Source organism: Euprymna scolopes, chromosome 33 (genome assembly GCF_053919585.1).
Source record: "Euprymna scolopes isolate OS-2025 chromosome 33, ASM5391958v1, whole genome shotgun sequence".
In the NCBI taxonomy this organism is placed as follows: domain Eukaryota; kingdom Metazoa; phylum Mollusca; class Cephalopoda; order Sepiida; family Sepiolidae; genus Euprymna; species Euprymna scolopes.
The window spans coordinates 5,452,120-5,477,217 of record NC_136514.1 but is presented as its reverse complement, the minus strand read 5'-3'; the positions used below and the strand labels follow the sequence as shown (position 1 = coordinate 5,477,217).

General features: G+C 33.4%; 1 protein-coding gene across 3 annotated transcripts in view; it reads left to right on the top strand.

The window, feature by feature from the left end:
* The window catches only part of LOC145258119 (PP2C-like domain-containing protein CG9801), a 372,863-nt gene that overhangs the window by 198,159 nt on the left and 149,606 nt on the right, over nt 1-25,098 (top strand). The gene's annotated exons all lie outside the window — the stretch shown is intronic.

Here is a 25,098-nt window from a genome sequence, read left to right as displayed (position 1 = left end):
AATAAAAACTGCAACAATTTTTGATGAATCAAAAACAAAAAATGGTTGTAAACATTATCATTAGTTAGTGTTAAAATTTGAAATGAATGTTTTTCATATTTATTTTAGCAATTATCTTGTTAGTTCTCAGTGGAAAACCTTTGCCCTGCTCAGGGGCTCCATGGTGTCCTGAAGTTTGGGAAACTCTGTTTTATGGCACGTCAATCCCAGAAGTCATTTTGTGTCCTGCAATTTCTATTTTATATAAAGTCAAGTATGTGAATATTTTTGAACATAAGTACTTTAATGAAATGTGCTCCGATGAACTCGTAGGACCTGTGCCCCCTTGGTCTGTATCGGTACCCACGTTTTAACATATAGACACTGTCGCAAAGAACCAAAACAATGAATAACTCGACTCCCTTTTTCCTTTAATGAAACAATGGACATTTGTTTACAGGCCTTTTCATGTCGCCCTTAGCCACCGTGTGTAACATGTCTATGTCTGCCCTTCTTTCACTCTTTCAATTACCACTCCTCTCTCTCTCTCTCTCTCTCTTTGAACAGGTTCTACTTTTTTAAATCTTTTTCCATCTTTCCTCGCCATGATGTCTCGCACCCAGCTCTGTCATTTGCATACAGCTACCATACACATGTCTGCGCTCTGTTATAGGCCTACATACTCCTGATTAACCTGACAAGTGGCAAAGTTTCACCTCCTCTTCACTGTTGAGGTCCTTAGATGCTGGAAAGTCTTTTATTCTATTCATTTTTTCCTGCTGACTTCTAGACTTTAGAATTCTTTTCCTGCTTCCCTGACTTCACTAATTTGCAGGTTTAAATGTAATGTGAAAATATCTCGTTGCTCAACTTCCCACCCTTGTTAGACATGATCCCAAATAGTAGCTCTTTATGTTCTAAACGACAATATTCCTTGTTTGGGGGTGAAAAAAAGATTTTCTCTTAAATTAACCGATTAGTATGAATTTGGAAACACAGCTGTTAGGTATAAAACGGAATCGGTAATTCTTTCAACATTGGAGAAAAATACTGGAATCGTCCCATCACTACTTGCAAGTTACAAAAATTGGGGCAATTCCAAACTCCCAGAATAAAAAGTTACTCTTAATGTGGCATTGCCAATTCATTTAAATAAACAGCCATCGGCTGCACACTAAAATCAAACACATAGATGAGAAGCGGGTGGGGGGGGGGGATATTGGAATCATCCCATCTCTAATATATATATATATATATATATATATATATATATATATATATATATAACTCTGTAGACTGTCCGGCAGACCTTGCTTGCTTGAATCTTGTCTTCAAGGATCAGGCAATCCCATCTTTTCAAAAAGGGATGATAGGTGAATATAATATATATTGTGTGTGTGAGCGATTCCACTGTTTTTAAAAGGGATGAGATATGAAAATATATGTGTATGGACGTGGCTCAGAGGCTAAGAAATGGGGATGGAGAGTTGTATGTTTTGGTTTCGATTCTAGTTGATAGCACTCAAGTCATATTTTTAGTTTTGATCTCACTACTATATATTAGGTTCGAAATAATAATCGATAAAGAATTGTCTCTATAATAATAAATACGTAATCTGCATGAATTAAAATAATATGTTAGTATATATATATTCTCAGGTTTTTTTCTCGTCAATTTGCATTCAAATATATAAAGACAATGAAAATATTATTCTTACAATTAGATGTTCCATGAAACTGCAGTACAGTGTTAAGATTATTATTTATTGTTTTACATGCACACACACTGACATTAATCATATTGAAATTACTTTTTGATTATTGTAAAACAGAAAAAAATATTTGAAACTGTTCAAAAAGTCACTGAAGGGTTTTGAACTTATGTAGATTCTTTATTTTTTATGATATCTTTCTGTAATTTTAACACAATCTGACTAGGACATTGGGAAATATATTTTTTTAATTAAAAATTCAAATAATCTTCATTTATGAAAAATAATGTTTTTTTAAATGTTGCCCATTTTCAGCTTCGCATATCTGTGCTATTTCCAAAACATTCATGACAGATTGCAGAATCACTGGGTTGCGATTTAACTCCCTTATTTCATTCCGGATGTCTTCCGCCAATTCTTGCAGGGTTTGGGGTTTGTTAACATAGGATTTTTCTTTAAAATATCCCCACAAGAAAAAGTCGGGGCTTGTCAAGTCTGGGGAACGTGGTGGTCATTTGACATTGCCATGGCGAGAAATAATATGCGAGGCTGAAAATGTGCAACATTTAAAAGACATTATTTTTCATGAATAAAAATTGTTTGAATTTTGCATTTTTTTTTTTTTTTTTAAACTTTGCCAATGTTTTAGTCAAAGTGTGTTAAAATTACAGAAAGATATCAAAAACAAAGAATCTATTTAAGTTCAAAATCCTTTAGTGACGTTTTGGACACCCTCTACAAACTCGTTTGCATAACAAAGCACTAAATATAAAGTGCATTTGACTAATCCTCTTCTGCTACTCACATCAGTAATTTTTTTGATTGAACTTCAAAAGAATTAACAAATACGTTTCGTCATAGTCGCTGCAGTAGATGGATTAAAGGGAGTTGACAGTAGTTAGTAATGGCGATGAAGTAAGAAAAGAAATGGCTGGCTAATGTTAATTTGTCTATTTAAAAAGAAATGGTGATTTTGAAAAGAGTGGAGATTTTTAGATCTTTTTATTTTTGTCTCCGCCTGGGGCGTGTGATGTAAACATGATCTTATTTTGAAGTTTACCGTATTCAATTTATGCATAAAAACAATTTGAATAATCAGAAGGAAAAACTTAATGCATAAATTATAAAACATTTCTACAAAAAAAATATTTCAAAATAACAAACTATTTTGTTAAAGGGTAACATGTGTCCATTGATTTTTTTCTCATATATATATGATTGCGATATATATATATATATATATATATATATATATATATATATATATATATATATATATATATATATATATATATATATATATCGCAATCATATATAGTTTTTTTTTTAATCTTTTTTTTTTTTTTTAAGAAAGACTTTTTAAAAACTTTTTAAAATAAAGTAAACGGGAAGAAGAGAAGAAAAAAAAGTGGGAGAGTCACCCTCGCTTTCTCAAAGCTATATCGAGGGGTTTGGTTCGGAGAAGAAAAAAAAAAAAAAAAAAAAAAACGGGGAATCGAAAATATGTACAATTTAAAATAAAATCACGTTGCGTTAGGTTATGTATCTGTGGGAGGCGGGAGGGGGGGGGCGATAAAAATAAAGCAACGTTAGTCAAAGATCCTAGAGACTAATCACGCTCAAACCCAGGAGGCATTCCTTCTGTTTACAGAACCGAACGTGAACAGTCTCCAAGATCTTTAAATGGAATAATGAGTGAGCACGACTCAGGATTGAAAATGAGTTTGTGCTAAAATTCACTGAACATGACGAGTTTTTAATAAGATGATCAGTGAGATATATCTATATCTTTAAAAGTGAACGTGTCTATATGTCTGTATATGTGCACATTTCCCTGTGCAATAACTCTCTCAATTTTAAGCCTAAAGACTCGAAATTTGATACACAGGGTATTGAGATGGCGGAAAATCTTTGTGGTTAAGGGGTCAAAGTTCAACGATTTGACCTTTGAGAACTCTGCCAAACTCCTCCGCCAATTTTGGGTCTAAACACTTGAAATTTTAGTTATAGGTTCCTTGGACATGGATCTAACTTAATAACTTGATTTGAGCCCAAAACAATAAATTTTAAGGGGTCATAATAGGGGTCAAAGTTAAAAAAAAAAAAATTGACCTCTGCGGTCTCTACCAAATTACTCAGACAATTTCTGGTCTAAACATTTGAAATTTTACATAAAGGGTATTCATAGATAGGGCAAGCTTTTTAATCAGTTTGGATCTAAAATTTGAGCTACAAATATATAAATCTATGTATGTATGTTTGCATGTCTGCCTAAAACTTTTCACAGAGGCGACGGATTTTCACAAGATCAGTATCGTTTTGAAGCTCGACCCTTCAGACGACAAATACCGAAAAATTGGCTAAAAACATTAATTTCTTCACCCTCAACTGGGCACTTTTCTACAGGGAGGAGTCGCTTTTTTCGCCGATATTCTCAAAAGTCATCCCCTCTTTTCGATTGTCTGGCCTTAATTTAAACCTACGTCACTTCCGGTTTGGCGGTGATTGTAACCGCAAAGACGTCACGTTTTTTTCACATTCTTTTCCTCCGCTGCGGTACGGGTTCGAGCCTGCCTTTCTACTACCACTTTTTTTTTTTTTTTTTGCTCAACACACACCTCCAAACACCCGGGCAATGCTGGGCACCCATGCTAGTATATATATATATATATATATATATATATATATATATATATATATATTTCTGTGGAAATATGATTTTTCTTTCAATTATATTTCACCTTCTTTTATATACTAATCCTTAATTTATAAAGCTCAATGTAATTACAGAGCATATAACAAGCAAATGACAAAAGTCCATATTCCAAATTTCATGATGTTGACCATCTTACAATTTATTCTTTTATTTACGTTGACATATACAATTCTTGGCAGTAAGTGTTTCATGATGCAGAATTTTTCATTAAATTATCATATCAATCAATGAATCTATTTTGCCTTAACTCATTTTGCTAGTATATATATATATATATATATATACACACACACACACACACACATCCGTATACATATACAGACATGTCCATATTTATACTAAGTAAATAAGGTAAAGTTAGGATTGTACTACTCGCAGGCCAGCTGGCGTTGCCCGGTCGTAAAATATGCGTAAATATTATATTTTTAATTAATGAAGATTTCTTTTTGACTATAAACAGAAATACCGTAGATATTAAACATAATCTTAAATTCCTTTACAAAAAAAAAATGAAGTAAAAAAAAAATAAATAAAAAACGGAAATAAACTGAGACCTATGCATGCAAGTATTATGTTTTTTCTAAACAGTTCACTTCTTGTAAGTAAAATAAAATACTCGGGCTGAGATCGAAACCAAAACCTAAAGAAAGTGACACAAGTACGATAACCATTAAGCCGACTTGACAATCTTTAAAAAAGTGTTTTCAAACCTACTTATTTTTAACATAATGAATCTGTCATGTGAACCATTCACGCATGCCCATTCATGAAACAGAAAACAGATAAAAATCTGCCGACACCAATGTACCAATTTTTTAACTTTGACCCCTTAGCAGCCCATTTTTTTTTTTTATGAAAACAGATTAAAAAGTTTTCCATATGTTTGAATATCCTATATACCAAATTTCAAGTTTGTAGATCAAAAATCAGTTGAGTATAAAAGTGTCTTCACACACACACTTTTATAGATATACTAGAATACCCATGACCCGTTGGGTTAGTATATGTTATGAAGCTATGAAAAAGTGAGTATATTAATTATGCCAAAAATATGTGCGCTTGCGTGTACAACAATGGCCACCACTTAACATAAGAAATTACATTGCTTAATATCAGGAAAACTACTTATTTGCGGAAAATCTAAATGCGATGTTCGTTTTCAGCATACCGGAAAACCATAAAAAGTCGTCATTTTAAAAGAAAATGTTATGGTGGAAAGTAAGTAAAAGTTTACCAAAACGTCTGTTATATTTTCTTTAAAAAAAAAAAAAGAAAAAAGTTATATTATATACAGTGTTAGTCATCCGTACCTTAAAATTTGTCTGACGTCACTTCCGCTAAATGGCTTTGTAAACAAAGAAGTATGACTCTTAACGAAAGCCAATATGGATTCTGGACAAGATGCACACACAATGAAGACGATCAAAGACTTCGGCTGATGTCACAATGAAGACTCATGATGTTGAGCCGACTCACCATTATTTGATTGTTGGATTAAAAAAAAAAAAATAACAAATACGTTTTTACTGTAGTTACTTTAATAGATGAATGTGTTGGTGCGGTTCAAAAAGCAATGTTCAACTAATGTTTATTATACTTATTTAGAAATATAGAAATGTTTTTGTGTTTAAATTAACCAATATAAAAGAAAATGTTGACTTTTCTATTGTTTTCTAAGTCTGGGGCGTGTGATGGAAACTTGATCTTATTTGGAAGTCAGCTTTACCCAATTTATGCAAAAAAACAATCCGAATGATTAAAAAGAAATTTTAAAATCAAAACATTTCCACAGAGAACACAACTTCTACTGATTAGAATTTATTTATTTATTTGTAATTCTGACTACCCTTCTCATCTTGGTTGTTATTTTCACAACGTTTCGACCAATGTAACCTCAGACCTTCTTCAGGTGTATCTATTTGAACATAGGAAGCTTTATACTGAAATCAGGAACCCATATATAAAATTTTGAACTGAATATGTTATAGGTTACATTGGTGGAAACGTTGTACAAATAACAACCAAGCTGAGCATGGTCGTTAAAAAAATCCAAATAATATGAATTATCAATCTGTGGTGCAAAACTTTCAAAATATAATTTCAATTTTGTTATATATATCTCACATGAATATTGCAAGTTTTAGTGTATATGGGTTCAGATTGTAATAATATGACGTGGACAATGTTTACAACTTTATTAAATCTATAAAAGTGAAAATGTGTGTGAGGATACTTCTCAACCTATATACTCAACGAATTTTTAATCTACGGACTTGAAATTTGGTATATAGCATATTCAGGCACATGGAAAACTTTTTAATCCGTTTTCATCCGGGGAAAAGGGGCTACTAAGGAGTCAAAATTGAAAAATTGATATGTCGGAGTCTTGAATTTTTTTCTATTGACGAATAGTTCCACAAATGCGTATGCGTGAATGGTTCACATGACAGATTCATTATGTTAAAAATAATTAGGTTTGAAAATACTTTTTAAAGATCATGTCAAACCGAAGCCGCGGAGATATTAACTCGGCGGCCTCGGTCAAACTGGCTTAATGGTTATCATACTTGACTCACTGTCTTTAGGTTTTGGTTTCGATCTCAGCCCGAGTATTTTTTTTTATTTTTATTTTTTTTTTAACTCATGAGAAGTGAACTGTTTAGAAAAAACAATACTCGCATGCACACGTCTCAGTTTCTGTATGAATTAAAATATAATATTTATGCATATTTATGATCGGGCAGCGCCAGGCGGCCTGCTAGTAGTGGATAAAGTTCAAAACTTTATTTTGGGACAAAAATTAGGAATTAAAACATTCTGTTCTTCAATTTCTTGTTCTCTTTCAGTGGAGGAGAAATCCTTCGCGACTGAGACAATTTTTATTTTTGTTCCTTTTCTTCACGTTAAAAAACGACCCTGGTGTCTAACTCTGTCCCGCGGGGAGGCATTGTAAATAGGAACATTCCTTTGAAACGCTATTATACAGGGTGTTCATAAAATCCGTGTGTATTAAAAATAAATTTATTTGTATTTTCTTTTACAATTTTTTTTTTTTTTTTGTCGCAAACGCAATTGAAATTATTTTTTTTAGACACACAGACTTTATGCACACCCTGTATAAAAGGAACTTTGTGTGCGTGTGTGTCAGTTCGTTCCCTATGGACTCGAAAACAGCTGGGCCAAGTTTCATTAAATTTCACATAAAGGTACATTATGTGCCTGGCACTGTTCTTCGATAGGAATCTCTTAATATTTACAAATATTTTAATGGAATGTGCTCTGATGAACTTGTCCCCTTGGCGTACTTATCAAAATAGTTGCCCATTACGAAGTAGCGATATGCCTTGTTTGGGGTGACAATGAGTAACCCCCCCCCATTTACCACTAGTCTTTTTCTCTTGGATATGGTCTAAAAAAGAGTCTTCAATCTAATAGGCCCCACTTTGTCAACTAGGCTCCAACCCCTGTCCCATCGCCGCAATGTTTTACAAGTATTTTAATGGAATGTGCTCTGATGAACTCATTGCACTTGTGCTCCCTCGACGTACATATCCCCGACAAACCCGATTAGCAGCAATATCACACCCCTTCACTGTTGATGTTCCTAAATGCCAGAAAGCTTTCTACTCTAATAGCTTCTTCCCTCGAACAGCTAGACTTTGGAATTCCCTTCCTGCTACCTGCTTTCCTGGTTGTACTGATATGCAGAAGTTTAAACGTAACGTAAACTAACATATTATTAATCTTTCTTAGGCATGGTCCCAAATAGTAACCCGCAAGGGGTTACTATTTGGGACCATGTCTAAGTGGCAATATGCCTTGTTGGGGGGTGGGGGGGTTAATGTGAGTAAAAAAAACAACAAAAAAAAGAAACACGTTGGTCTGATGATTTGCTAAAACTAAACGGATGAACCCAACTCAATATCCAAGTTTTTAAAACTAATAATTAATGAACTGAAAGTGTGTGACTGTTGTTTACATTGTGAATAGGATTGGCAAATATAATGTAAGGGGATGGGTGTTCTTCCTGGAAGCCTAGCCCCCACCCAGCCATTCACCTGTGGTTTCAATCTTTGTACAAGAAACAACCCCCATTGATATGTGGTGATTCATATGCTACATAACGTTTACTTCTTCCTCGCCTTTTTATTTATTTTTTTATTTTGTTTCTTTTTTATTTATTTTTTAATTTTTTTGTTTTGTTTTTATTTCATTTTTTTATTTTTTTTATTTGTTTTTTTTTAAGGAAGAGAGTATTTTTTCAGCTTGGAGAGTTTCATGTCAACTATTTCCTGACACTACTTGCCCCTTTCTTTATCATGTCAATGGATGACAATTGTGCTCGGTTTTACCCCAAAACTTATGTGAAACGTTGTGTGTTTTAGCAAATTTACTCATTAATTGATTTTTTTTCTTTTTTTTTTTTTTTATCTTTCCGTCGTCCACTCCACCGGCTGACTTTACTTCCGGTTACAAACCAATATTAATGTGTATTCTGAACAACTGGCCCTTGTTATCAGCACACCCAACAACAACCTCATTGGCTGGGTCAGATAAGTGTAAAAAAGACGGGGGTAAGGGGTATCAGACTATTCGGTAATGAATCAACTTTTAATCATTGTTTATCTGTTTTTGCTGCACGAAGAGAAATATGAAAATGACATGAGAATGATGGATGCGAAACAGGTTCAGGGGAAGATTAAATCTGGACAGTATAAGGAGATGTAAGCAGAACAGGAGACGTTGTTGGTTTGGCCACATTGAAAAAAAATGTATCAGAGTTCTTTGGCTTAGCAATTGAGGTAGTAGCAGTGTTAGTCAGCAGGTGTAGGCCGAGGAAAATATGCGAGTGATATCAATAGATTTAAGAGAAAAGTTATAAATATAGCTCTGACCAGGAATGAGTCAGTTTCTATAAGCTGTCCAACATATGCCAGCATGTAAAACTAACGTTACACAGAATATGATAATTATGATATTTATCTATTTTCTCTGTAAATAAAAGATTTTGGAGGGGGGGGTCTGAGAGGTGAAGTTACCTCCCTTGAACTAAAGTTGCTTTCCTTGGTTGAATTGTTTCTTTCCAGATTTTAACTTTTCAGTGTTGTTATAATATCATCCCCTCCCCTATAGCAAATGCCTGTCTGAGATCCAATTTATGGCCCCCCCTTTGCCAAACTTTCATAAAAAAGCACTCGACTAGTTACAACCATTATCAACAATTTCCCCCACTCTCTATTTGTGCCTAAATCTAAACACAGATTCCATGAGCAAAGCTCCTTTCTTAGAACTGCCTGCCTGTGGAACATTGTTTCCAGCCAACTACAATATGGTAGCCTTCAAGTCCAATGTAAGCAAATTCTTATTGAGACATCCCCTTCATCAAATTTTACCCAACTTACAACCATTAACGATTACTACACTATCACCTTACATTGATTAATCTGTATCCTCAAGTGGCATTCAGGCCTTGATAAGAAGTGGCTCCCTTGTAGAAAACCAAAGTGTTTTATGGACGTTTTGGTTGCTGTAGTTTTATATTAATAGCGGAGGATAATAAAATTGCATGAATCTATATAAAAAAAATTGAAAAAAATCGTTATACATTTTGTACATTCAGCTTAGTTTATTTTTAATCATTTAATATGTGTGTCACGTTGGTAGAGTGGTAACGTCACCAGCTTTGAATGCTACAGTTTTGCTTTCAGTTTCGATTCTAGCTGATGGCACCCAAATACTTTTTATTTTTTTTTTACTTTTGAAATCACGACCACATGATAATATATACAAAATCTGGACGAATTAAAGTATCGCATTTAAGCATATTTTACGGACAGTTCCCCCCCCCCCCTGCAAGTATATAATAATCAATAGAGGATTGATTCTTTGATAATGCATATGCAATCTGCATAAATTAAACTATCATGTTTAAGCGTATTGTACGACCACGCAAAGCTGGGCTGCCAGCTAGTCAGTGATAAGTTTGTTCGTTCAGCTGTGACCTGCAAATTTAAAGCAGTATTCTCTTATGCTTATTGAGATGGGTGGAAGCTTGCCATACCGTTGATGTTTATCCAGTAAATGTATAAGATCGTTTGCATCATGTAGGTGTAGGTACCGTCGAGTTGTTTTAAGGATTGAGAACCATGGTTGAGAACAGATGGAATGACCACTTGCGTGATAGGATCAGACGGAGCGGATTTCCACATCACATTTACATTCAAGCTGTCTAATGCAACCAACACTTTACCGATTTTCACTTTAACGTCAGTTTCTGCAGAGGCCATGGTGCTTTTCTTCATCGTTTAATTAGTTTCTTTCACATCAGATGTGCTTTGCACGTCCATCATGGCAGCATGAAGTGACTTTCTCCATGAAACTCTTATCGTTTATATATATATATATATATATATATATATATATATATATATATATATAAAAGCTGAATGTCTGTGTGTGTGCCTGGTCACGAATAGGCTCCTATATGGTTGACTATTTTAAAAAACTGATTACATATAATGATAGAAGATGTATCGAGACACAGGAGTGGGTATGTTTGATCTGGCAGAACGGTGGTTCATTAAAATTGTGGGGTCTGCGTTCGCGCCTGGTCCACAAAGTATGGAAATAAAAAATTAAATAATTAAAAAAAAAAAAAAACGTTTACAAGTGTTTTTGATATAGATGTACATAGAATACTTTGATAAGTATGCTTTAACTTAAATAGGGATGGTATAATATAATTGTGGGGTATGCGTTCGCGCCTGGCCTCCATAGAATGGAAATAGGCACAAACTTTAATAAAGACTTTTCATATCTATCTGCGTAAGTATACTTCGATAATTATGTTTCAGTTTGAAGAAATATGGTATAATAAAATTATGGTGTGTTCGTTCACACCTGACCTCCATAGAATGGAAATATGTCACAAAGTTTAACAAGGTTTTTTTTAATATAGATCCACAGAATATTGTGATAAGTGTTTCAGTGTGAACAGGTATGGTATAATAAATTATGGGGTTTATCTATTTTATTTGTACTTTCATCATATTTTGCTTTGGTTTTGATGCCCCCAAATTCAACCCAAATTTACAACTCTTCCTTTTCATAACCTATCATACTTTCATAAATCCGAGTCCATTTTCTCTAGGCTTTTTGAACCCAATCAACGACGGGTACTTTTACTAGTGTGTGTATATATATATATATATATATATATATGTATATATGTGTGTGTGTGTGAAACGCCTTCAATAAGTTTCCAGACTTTTTTGTACAGGCATTTAAAATTGTCGTAGACTCTTGAAAATTCAGTATGTTATTGCTCTGCATCTTATGAAATGACCGACCAATTCTTATGATTCCAGATTCAAATGAACAGCTACAGCAGAAATTGGAATACACCCTACTAAAGCCTGATTGTCACAGCTGGTGAATTTCGAAAATTCAATCTGAATGTGAGGACACTTTAGAAGAATGATATGCAATAAAAATTCTGTTTTAAACTTGGAAAAAATGCCACAGAAACATGTGGAATGCTTCAGACTGCTTTTGGGCCATCTTACATGAATCAAGCATTAGTTTTTAAGTGGCATAAGAGATTCAAGGAAAGCAGGGAGTCTGTGAAGGATAATGAGAGGAGTAAGGAAGTCAGAACACCAAAGTTGATTGGCCAAATAAAGACTTTCATGGATAAGGACTGTCGTGTGCCTATAGAGACAAAAAGTGAACATCAGACATTGCTCCCTGTGACTTTTGGTTATTCCCTAAGCTCAAGGAACACCTTAGAGACTGTCGTTATGAGACAACTGAGGAGATGAAAGAGGATGTGACACAAGGGTCATTGACATGCTGACAGAAAAGGACTTCCATGAGGCTTTTCAGAAGTTGTTGAAACGGTAAAGCAAGTGCATTGCAGCTGGAGGAGATTACTTCGAAGGGGACTAGAGTTTCATATGTGTACTATCAATAAGTGTCCATACGAAAAGTGAAAATTTATTGAAGGCATCTTTGTGTGTGTGTGTATTTCGGATTTTAATCATGTCAAATCGCACTTTATTCCCTTTTGACAGATTGATTGTTGCTATTTCTTCTGATGAGTTAAGGGCAAAATAGATTCACTGATTGATATAATAAGTAAGTGATTGATTTTACGCTACAAAACAGATACTGTCAAGAATTGTAAATGTCAACTGAATTAAAGGAATAAATTATAAGATGGTCAACATCATGAATTTTGGAATATAGTTTTTTGTCATTTATTCACTATATTGCTCTGTAATTACATTGAGCTTCTTAAATAAGGATTGGTATATATTATAAGAAAATATATTTCTACAGAAATAAAATATATTTCTGTGGAAATATATTTTATTTCCTTATAATATATACCAATCCTTATTTAAGGAGCTCACTGTAATTACAGAGCAATATAGTGAATAAATGACAAAAAACTATATTCCAAAATTCATGATGTTGACCATTTTATAATTCTTGACAGTATCTGTTTCGTAGCACAAAATCAATCACTTAATTATTATATCATTCAAAATGGTGTCATGTAAACATATAAAAGGTATTTACAACTTTCTCTTCCAATTTTCGGATTTTTGATCATGTCAAATCGCACTTTATTTTCTTTTCACGGATTGATTGTTGCTATCTTTTTGGATGAGTTAAGGGCATAATAGATTCACTAATTGATATAATAATTAAGTGATTGATTTTGTGCTACGAAACAGATACTGTCAAGAATTGTTAATGTCAACTGAATTAAAGGAATAAAATTGTAAAATGGTAAACATCATAAACTTTGGAATATAGACTTTTGTCATTCATTCAATATATATATATATATATATATATATATATATATATATATATATATATATATATATATATATATATATATATATTAGTGATTGTACAATATCAATATTTTCCCCGATTCCGATACAATTACTGATTGCTTACTAAATTCCAGATTCCAATACAATTACCGATTCCGATTCTTTATAAACTCTTAATATTTAACTATGAAGTAGTTATTTTTTCACAATTATAGTAAAAACACGTGTTAAATGGGCAGATATTTTCTCAGGCATAAAAAAATACACTTGTAAGTGATAATTTATAGATTTTAGTTTAACTATTAGTTAAAAATCAATAAATATGTATTACTTTATCATTACTAGAAGCAGTGGAAGATTTTGCTTTTAATAGAATTAAAAAAAAAAAAAATTGAAATATCGTTTATTGGCATCGGAAAGTAGGTACTAATTTGTCCGTTACTGATTTCGATACCACTAAAAGTTCGATTTTTCTGATTAATCGTCCCAACACTAATATATATATATATATATATATATATATATATATATTGGTTTCAATGTACTCACCTATATATATGCATATAGGTTTCAGTGTACTAAGCTATATATATATATATATATATGTATATATATATATATATATATATATATATATATATATATATAGCTAAGTACATTGAAAACAATATATGTATATATACATATATATATATATATATATATATATATTGGATTCAATGTACTAAGCTATACATATATTGTTTTCAATGTACTTAGCTATATATATATATATATATATATATATATATATATATATATATATTGGATTCAATGTACTAAGCTATATATATATTGGATTCAATGTACTAAGCTATATATATATATATATATATATATATATATTGGTTTTAATGTACTATTTTGTGCCTCGAATCATTCCAAGTTTTCTATTCCTCAATTTAAATGCGTGTATGTGTATTTAACCAACCATGGATCAATTCAATATATCCCTATTCTTGTACATGGTTGCAATGCAGAGCTGACTCTAAGCACCTTCAGCCTTATTATAATAAGGAGTCAAAATTTATTCTGTTTTCAAGGCACACACCACAAATCCACTATCATGCTATAAATTTATAAACCCATAATTGAACAAAAGTTTTTAAGTATGAAATTGTGTCCCTTTTTTATAATTCTCCTCTTTAGTTTTCTTCTTTTCATGTTGGAATACAAATTATTTCAATTATCGATACTTATTAAAGACATTGTACTACAAAACCTATCTAAGAACACTGCCAGACACATAAAGTACTTTTGTGTGAAATTTCATAAAAATCGGCCCAGCCGTTTTCAAGTCCATAGGGAACGAACCCACACACACAAAGTTCCTTTTAAATAATAGTAGAAGTGTGTGTGTGTGTGTGTGTGTGTGTGTTTGCTATGTAATGGCAAAATAGATAGTGAGGAAGAAAATATTGACGAATTGATGGAAGGGACAAATGTTAGCATTAAGAGTCGTTGTAGACATTTTACCTGGATATTCTTATAAGTATCGATTTTTGGTTGGTGACTACATGGTTAGTAGAGGTACCTTTCAGCCAGTGATGCCAGACTTTTCTGCACGTCCGAACGAAGTGTGGGTAAAAAATATACTGGTAAGCAAGTAAATCATTTGTGTATCTTCACGTTTCCAAAATAACAAGCCACAAATGAAATATGACATTAAACAAATAGACATGATTCATTGAATACTAGATGTATTTTATTAGTGTTGGGACGATTAATCAGAATCGGGAATCTGAAGATTTGGAGGTATCAGAAAAATTTATGCCTATTTTCCGATGCCAAAACGATTCTTTTAATTGTTTTTTTTTTTTTCATGTGATTTCGTTTAAACCAAAATCTTCCATTGCTGGTAATAATGATGAAATAGTAAATATTTATTGATTTTAAAAATATCAGTAAAGCTAAAATCGATAGATCATCTTCCACAAGTGTATTTTAATGTTTAGGAAAATATCTGCAGATTTAACATGTTTTTTAAGAATCTTATAGTTAAATAATTAGATATTTATTAAGAATCAGAATCGGTAATTTAGTACGGAATCGGGGAAAAATATTGGAATCTTCCCATCACTAGTATTTACTCGACGTTAACCGGGAGTGTAAATCAATAGAATTTTAACTGAGTTCATATGCAAATTAATGTTAGTTATACAGAAAATTCATTAAATGTCTTTAATTGAACAAGAGTTGAAAAAAATACGCTTTTTACACATTAAGTGTTCAGGTGTTTTTGGATAAATCTCCAAACTCCTCAAGTTTTAGCCTTTAGACTCACTATAATTTTTTTATTTATAACCTCTGATATGTATTTGATCGAATTTGTCATTATGTTTGTTTCTTTACAAACTAGCGTTTACATCACTTGACCAATCGTCACCAAATTTGGTTAAAATATCGATTACGTTCTCACTTAGAATCAAATTAATTTTGGGATAATTATATTAAGGTCACAGAAAAAGAGTAACAGATTTTTGACAATAACTTCTGTTCTGTCCGTCATGAAGAGTCGCTACTTGGCCCATATTGTAACCAATGAAGTCTTGCATCTTATCTGACAAGTGACGGATTTTCAACTTCTGATTTTTCTTAATCTGATGTATAGATCTGATGTTCTTTGACAGTGACCAAAATTTGTAAAATTTTAAGATAATCAAATAGTTTTTGTGTTATCAATGTTTCCATGGCATAGCTTGGATAATGTGTCATACGATATGAACTAGTCTTTGTTTCATCTTAGGTATTTAATCATCATCATCATCATCATCACTATTCTCTCACTCTTAGATGGGATCCAAAATAAACAAGTCTCAAATCTAATAGGTCCCACACTATCGGCCAAGCAAGCTCCAGCCTCTACTGCATCTCTGTGCTTGTTTCACAAGTACTTTAATGGAATGTGCTCTGATAAACTCATCTCACCTGTGCCCCCCCTCGATGTACATGCTCCCAACTAACCTGACAGGTATCAAAATCTCACCACTTCACTGTTGAGGTTCCTAGATGCCAGAAAGCCTTCTACACTAATATTTCCTTCTCTCAGACTCCTGGACTCTGCAATTCACTCCATGTTTCCTGCTTCCCTAACTATACTAACCTACAGAAGTTTAAATGTAATGTGAACAGACATCTTGCTGCTCAGCTCTCCATAGTCCTCTGTTAGACATGAACCCAAATAGTTGCCCTTTATGTTCCAAGTTGCAATATGTTTGAAAAAGTAAACAAATATGCAGTTGCAATATGTTTGAGGTGAAAAAGTAAAAAAAAAAAAAATAATAATAATAATAATTTGGTGTAATGTCTGTTTTACATGCTAGCATGTGTTGGACGACCTTAAGAAATTGACTTATAAAAACTAACCTATCTTTGGTCAGGTCTTCATTTATCCTTCTTTCTCTTAAGCCCATTTTTATCACTTATTTCGATGTTTTCGCTGACCTTCCCTGTGAACTGGACCTGCTCCTTCATGTGATCTAAATGTCAACATTTCCTAAGGCAGTCGATCGATTTTGAACGTGTAAATATTTTCAAGCAAACAATCAAGAAAAAAGGGTGGTGTGAGGGAGCAAACCAAAAATGAAATTAACAATAGAAAGAAAAAAAAAACTCCTGGGTAACGCCGAATAAATACATCTAATATTTAATAAAATTATTTCGGTTTGTTTATTGGCGTATTTCATTTGTGGCTTTTTATTTTGGAAACGTGAATATGCACAATCGGTTTGTTTGCTCACCCGTACGTTTCTTACCCACACTTTGCTCGGACGTGCAAACATAGTCTGGCATCACTGGCTGGAAGGTACATCTGCTAACCATGTAGTCACCAACCAAAAATCGATACTTATAAGAATATCCAGGTAAAATGTCTACAACGACTCTTAATGCTAACATTTGTCCCTTCCACCAATTCGTCAATATTTTCTTTCTCACTATCTATTTTGCCATTATACAGGGTGGCCACAAAGTCACGCACCAATGTTAATTAAAAAAAGTTATAGTAGTAACATTTATTCAAATTCAAAGTTCTTTGGTGCGTGACTTTGTGGCCACCCGGTATAAAACACACACACACACACACACACGAGAGAGAGAGAGAGATGCCTTCAATAAGTTTCCAGACTGTTTTCGTAGAACCATTTAAAATTGTTGTAGACGCTTAAAAATTTAGTATATTATTTCTATACGTCTTATCAGATGACTGACCAATTCTTATGGTTTCAGGTTCAAATGAACAGCTACAGCAGAAATCGAAATACACTCTGCTAAAACCTGATTGTCACAGCTGGTAAATTTAAAAAATGCAAAGTCGGCATGAGAACACTTTAGAAGAACGATATGAAATATAATTCTGTTTTAAACTTGGGGAAAATGGCACAGAAACGTATGGAATGCTTCAGACTGAGTTTAGGTCATCTTGCATGAATCGTAAAAATTAGTCAATCATCTCATAAGATATAACGTACTGAATTTTCAAGAGTCTGCCAATTTTAAATGCCTGTACAAAAAAGTCTGGGCCGTAAGACCACCTGAAATACCTAAAGACTTTCGTTTTATTCTTTTTTTTTTTTTTTTTTTTGTTGTATTTATTTTTATCTATTTTTTGTTGTTGTTGTTGTTGTTGTTATTTTGTATTTATTTTTATCTATTTTGTTGTTGTTGTTGTTGTTGTTGTTGTTGTTACTTTGTATTTATTTTTATCTATTTTTTTTTTTTAACTGAAATAATTGTCATGTGTATATTTTGGATTTCATTTTATTTTGGAGTTTGTTCACGAAAATTACATTTTTTATTTTGTATTCTTAAAATAAAATTTCAGTTTTCTGGTAGCGTCCCCCAAAATTCTGAGGAATTGTTGTATGGAATTTTTGAAGTATCAAAGTATTTTTGAAATTGTTGTTAGATTCTTTGATTATTCTCAAGAAAAAAAAAACTAAAGAATGGTCAGATTTGTTTTCGTTAAAATATGAAAACACAAAAAAATGGCCATATTTGCTTTCGGTAAAAAATGTTGTTGTTTTTTTTACTTTGGAGTCACCACTTATCAAGGCCCGAAGGCCACTTGAGGATAAGAGTTAAAGAATGGAAAGTGTTTGTATAGTAATCGTTAATGGTGTTAATTAGGTAGAATTTCGATTATTTAAGGGGACGGCTCAACAAGAATTTGTTTACATTAGATTTGAAGGCTACCATGTTGTATTCAACCGGGAGCAGGAGGACAGCAGAACAGTGTTCCACGGGCGGGCAGTTCTGGTAAACATGATTTCTTCATGGAATCTGTGTTTAGATTTAGGCACAAATAGAGAGTGGGGAAATCCTTTATAGTTACTTTACATGAAAGATTGTAACATTTGCTTTCAGTAAAAAACAAAAATAAACAAAGAAATTCAACATTTGCTTTTAGGTTAAAAAAAAAAAAAAAGTGTAAAAATCCTAATATTTATTTTCGATAAAAAGTCTTAAAAACTTGCAGCATTTGTTTTTGGTATAAACTAATTTTAAAAAATGTAACATTTGTTTTCAGTAAGCAAACAGAATTCAAACATTTGCTTTTGAATAAGAAAAAGAAGAAAAAAAAAGATTGCAATATTTGCTTCAGGTGAAAGAGTTAGTAATCTTGGCTCCCTTTGATAATTTAGTAACTATTTAGTTTCTCTTAAATTCCAAGTCACTATCCACCCTACCCGAGTTAACTTCCCTCATCTCCATCCAAATTAAGCTCTCCCCTTTTCCATCACACACCTGCTCCCTTTTCTCTCTCCCCCACACCTTACACCCTTTCCCCCGACCTCGACATACTTCTGACAAATCAACTGGAATCAAATGCTGCAATCTGTGTCCAAACATGTTAAGACTTGGAAATAAAATCCGTGCTGCCCAGAATGATTCTCTTGGTTTCCATGGGGAAAATAAATAAAGTCCATCATTTCTTTTGATGAGGAACTCCTTTGAATCTGAATAATTGGAATAGGGAAAGTTAACATCTTCTCCCCCTCATCCCTTTCTCTCTTTCTGCTCTGCCTTCTCTCTCTTTTTTTTTTTTTGTCTCTCTCCTCTGCATTCTCTCTTTTTTTTCTCTCTCCTTTGCCTTCTCTCTTTTTTTTCTCTCTCCTTTGCCTTCTCTTTTTTTCTCTATCTCTCCTCTGCCTTCTCTCTTTTTTTTCTCTCTCTCCTCTGCATCCTCTCGTTTTCCTCTCTCTCTCTCTCTCCTCTGCATCCTCTTTTCTCTCTCTCTCTCTCTCTCTCTCTCTCCTGCATCCTCTCTTTTTCATCTCTCTGTCTCTTTCTCTACCTCCCCTCTCTCTCTCTCTCTCATGAAGCATGCGCCATTATTGTTCTTCATATCCTCCCCCCTTCCCTCAGTTAACTCTTTCCAATGATGACTAATACCGAAATCGGATGCGGTAAACAGATCAATCATTGTATTAATCACATGACCTCACTTCTCTCTTTGAAATTTTCCAATTTACCTTTCAATTAAAGTGTTCAGATCTGGAGTAACAAAATCAAGATCCCCCCCCCCCCCCCCCAAAAAAAAAACACCATAATGTCCTATTGCTAAAAATTGCTGTCTCATTTTTCTTCTTCTTTTTTTTCATTTTGAGATAAAAATTGATAATTTATCTTGTATCATTTTCCAGCTTTGTTTTATTATTACCTTTTTTTTTTCCAACTCTTGTCACATTGAACGTAAGCGGTTATTATTTAGGACCACATCTACGAGGGACAGTGTGAGGGGGGTGGGTGAGAGAGATTTCTGTTCACATTACATTTAAACTTCTGCATGTTAGTACAGTCAGGAAAGCAGGAAACAGGGAAGGAATTCCAAAGTCTATCAGTCTGAGAAAAGAAACTACTAGAGTAGAAGACTTAACACCTGGAGACTATTTTTATGCTTTTTTTTTTTGTTGTTGTTAATCCTAATGAGAAAATATATCTGCTTTTATGCAAAACACATTCTGCGTGTGAGTTCGTTCCGTATTAGAAAGATATAAAATTATGCCATATTCATCATTCAGTATAAAATTTTCAGTAAAGTGCTTAATTATAAATAAAAATTCAATGCAAGAGCATAATATTTAAAAAAAAAAAAAAAATTACAGAAGGTTAGAAAAACATTGCTACCACTCATTTCAAACCCAATACAGGAGAATCAGTTTATGGTTGAGAAATATTGGACTCTCTTCAGCCTCTGTTTTTATCTGTTCTTTTCAGAAATACTTTATTTTTAGTTTACACATTATTCATTTATTTACGAATTTATTTTTTATGAATTTATTATAGTTTTGTAAATTTTTATTTTATTTTTTGTAACATCCGGTTTATGTGCTAGCAGGTTCAGGCGAAATCTGATTTTCAAAGGTGTATATTAATGATTAAAAATAACGATTGATTCTTAGATGAATATGAAAAATTGATATTTTATCAAGGGAGATTACTGTTGCACATTCATTCAATCGCAAACCTATTTTTACTCACGTATATGTAAAGTACTTTTTTTAAGTTTATATAAGTACTAGCGGGAGTGCCCGGCGTTGCCCGGGTGTTTGGAGGTGTGTTGAGAAAAAAAAAAGAAGTGTTAGCAGGCAGGCTCGAACCTGTGATGAATATGTGACGTGAAGTCGGAAAAGAAAGTGAAAGAAAACGTGACATCTTACCGTTCCGTTAAGGAGAGACAGGGAATGAACAGCATTCAAATTTAACGATGTCGATCACAAGTTGACTTACTAAGTTAATGAGTTCACACAGATGCAAAAATTAATGTTGGCTGAAAGCCAGTTTAGCTTTTCGATGATTTGTGTCCTTACGATGTTGGGGAAACCAAGCTTCCCCAGAAAAGGGGAACTCTCAAATGAATAGCAATTGTCTGATGTGAAGGATATTCCCCGACAGTGATGAAAGCTGGTTGCCTTTCAAGGCGTGCTGGCCACAAAGGCCAGGAATTCTGTTTATTTGATTTTCAATTTCTGTTTCATACAAAAAAAACAAACTCACGACAGAACAGAATAGCATGAATTTTATAAAAGTCGATCAAAATAAATGTAGATACGACGTCCTTTCGCAAATCGTAGATATTATGATTTAGGGAGCATATACTAGTGAGGGGTACCCGGCGTTGCCTGGGTGTTTGTAGGTGTGTGTGGTGTTAAATAAAAAAGAAACCGGGGGGGGGTAGGATCGAAGCCGAAGCCCTGAGGCAAAGTTTGAAAATAAAATCAGCCAGCCAGAATGAAGCATTGTTATAAGCGAATAAGTGAAAGATGTTTGAAAGTCATCGAGCGTTACGACGACGATGATGATGATGTAAGCATTGTTATAAGCGAAGTAAGAAAAGAAAACAACGTTTTAATTAAGCGGGGGGGGGGGGGTAATCAAAACATCGAAAAAAAACACAAAAAAACTAACGTAAGGCAAACGAACGATGAAAACAGAAAAACGAACACGTGAAAAATGGCTTAAATAAGCCTGTTTCGATATTAAAATTTAAAAAATCGGTGTGTACGTGAGTGTTTTTTGGTGTCGGTAAGAATAAGCGAAGTAAAAGAAAAAAAAACAGGTGGGTACCCGGGTGTTTTTTGGTGTCGCTAAGAATAAGCGAAGTAAAAAAAAAAAACAGGAAAACGAACGTTACGTGAAAAATGGCATAAATAATACAGGGTTAAATATTTAAATTAAAAAAAATCGAAAAAAAAAAAACCCATCTCACACCACGATTCGAACTCAAAGCATTTAGATAATGAACCAAGGCCTTAACTACCTGAGCTCAACCGACGCATATGAAATTTGTTCAGTTTTTCAACTATTTAAAGTAAATAAGGTCACGACGTCATGACGTATGTGTTGTTGATCCCCCCCCCCCGTCGAAAATTGTCGATTTCGGGGTGAAAAAGTTAATGTTTTTCTTTCTCTCTCTCTCTCTCTCTCTCTCTGTTTGCGTCTCTCTTTCTCTCTCTGTTTGCGTCTCTCTCTCACTTCGTCTTCTTTAATCTAAAGAGTGTTACTAAAAAAGAAAATGGCGTCTGGCTGGTTATTTTTTGTAAAAACTTCAATCGTTAATATTTTTTGTAAGCGTTTTTTTTTACCTTCACATTTTTGGCTTGTTATTTTTCGTTTACTATCGTATATAAGTATTTTTTATGTGCTAATAACTTTGGTAACGTTGTCATAGCGTAGAAGTTCATAGTTTAGCTTGTGTGAGGGTTAAATTTTTTTTTACCGATAACATTTTTAAACGAGTTTTTAATACAAGTTGCCCCAAAATAAACGGCCCCGTGTATACTTTATGTAGAAGAGTTGGCGCCCGTATTTTTTGGGGCAGTTATAAATCGATTTAAAAATATGTAATGTTTAACATTAAAATGTCACTTTTTTTGGCCCCCCCCCCTGCAAAAATCGATCAGTTGACGCACTTCTGATGGTCGTTTTGGGCTAATTTTTCGATATTTGTCATCCGGAGGGTAGGGCTTTAATATGATACCAAGTTTGTGAATTTTTGTTCCGTCGGTCAAAAGGTTTTAGCAGACATGCATACATACATACATACATACATTTTTGCTTTTATATATATAGACTAACGGGGGTGGGGGGTACCCGGCGTTGCCCGGGTGTTTGTAGGTGTGTGTATGGGGGGAGGATAAGTAATAACCCTGAAACGATGTTAAAAAAATCGGAAAAACCAACAAAAAAAAAAAAAAATAGCGAAAACAAACCCACTGTGTGTATGGGGGGGGGGTAAACTAAAGAATAAGCGAAGTAAAAAGAATAAAGAAATGTTGCCCGTGTATCTAAAGATGTAAAAGAAAAAAAAATAGTTTTGGTCATGAGGCTGGATTGAACCCGGGAGCCTCGACGCGGAGGTGAAACAAACTCCAACCACTTAACTGTCTAGGCCAAGAGTAGGAGGAATTGATTATAGTGTTAAAATAAGGCTTATAAAGCGAGTGAAAGAGGTTTGATTGACAGATAGCCACTAAATGAGGTCATCGCGGGAGCGTTACGAGATGGCGTAGCAGTATTTTATTTTATTTTTTTTAATTCACATTAGCGTTTATTAAATTATGTATTTCGTTTCCTGTCTAGACATCTCTGTCCGTCTGTCTCTCTCTCTCTCTCTCTCTCTCTCTCTCTCTCTCTCTCTCTCTCTGTTTGCGTTTGTGTATGTGTGTGTGTGTGTCTCTCTCTCTCTCTCACTTCGTCTTCCTTACTCTAAAGAGTGTTACTAAAAAAGAAAATGGCGTCTAGCTATTTGTTTTTTTGTAAAAACTTCGATCGTTAATATTTTTTGTAAGCGTTTTTTTTTTTTTTTTACTTCACATTTTTGGCTTGTTATTTTTCGTTCAACTATCGTATCTAAGTATTTTTAATGTGCTAATAACTTTGGTAACGTTGTCATAGCGTAGAGGTTCATAGTTTAGCTTGTGTGAGGGTTAAATTTTTTTTTACCGATAACATTTTTAAATTTTAAATTCAGACTGCCATTAGAGCTTGCTGACGTCAAGATCACATGACATGACTCAGCGGGTTTTAAATACAAGTTGACTCAAAATAAACGGCCCCATGTATACTTTATGTAGAAGAGTTGGCGCCCGTATTTTGGGGGGCAGTTATAAATCGATTTAAAAATATGTAATGTTTAACATTAAAATGTCACTTTTTTGGCCCCCCCCCTCTGCAGAAAATCGATCAGTTGACGCACTTCTGATGGTCCTTTTGGGCTAATTTTTCGATATTTGTCATCTGGAGGGTAGGGCTTTAATATGATACCAAGTTTGTGAATTTTTGTTCCGTCGGTCAAAAGTTTTTAGCAGACACACAAACATACATACATACATACATACATACATACATTTTCGCTTTTATATATATAGATGATAACCATGCATACATATGTCTGTTTTAGTATTTGGTTTTATTCCTGTGCTGAAAAAGAAAACTCTGCTTAATCTACTTACACTCTCTGAAAGTGAATTACTTCCCTTAAGCATTCTTTTTTTTTTTTTTCCTTCATTTTAAATCATTGTGAGCCCACGTAAAGTCCTTGCGATGTTTTAAGTTGAATAAAGTTTCCCAAGCTTAATCCGACTTTGATTTTCTTCATTTCAATTCCTATGCATATTAAAGATTTTTTGGAGAAAAAGTTCTACTTATATTTTAAGAATTCATTCATGAAATTAATAACTTTATTTTTAGATTATTTTATTTGTTCATTTATTTTGAAATCTTTTTAAAAAACTAACGTTAATAAATTTGGAGAAATTTCCTGATTAGACTTATGTTTTGATTTTCTCAGTTAAAAGTGTATCAACCCATCAGTTAAAAGTGTATCAATCCATGCAAAATGACATCACTGTAAGGAAAAAGACTATAAAAAGGAGGAAGAGCACGTTAGAGATGTTACAGCTGTAACGATCATCACACATGGCAGGTGAATGAGGAAATGTCATTGTTACGAGAAAAAAGCGAGTTATAGTCCTTTCCTATTCTTTTTTAACTTTGCGAATGAGAATACAATGTGTTGGATAACGTTAGAAAAATCTTTCAGCTGCAAGTCTGTTCCGAAAATGAGTAGCATTTGTAACCTCCAAAGAAAAACGTGTTGATTGTTTCTTGAACTGGAGTTTGGGTATTATTTCAACGGAGAGTTTTTTTGTTGTAACCCAATCAAAATTGAACAACAACTTCTGATTGGTACAGCAAATGGGACGATGATGGCTTGTTCACTGCACACATGTATGTTCATATCTAAAAAAAAAACAAATTAATCATTTAAAAGTTTTTTTTTTCCAAACTTTTTTTCACT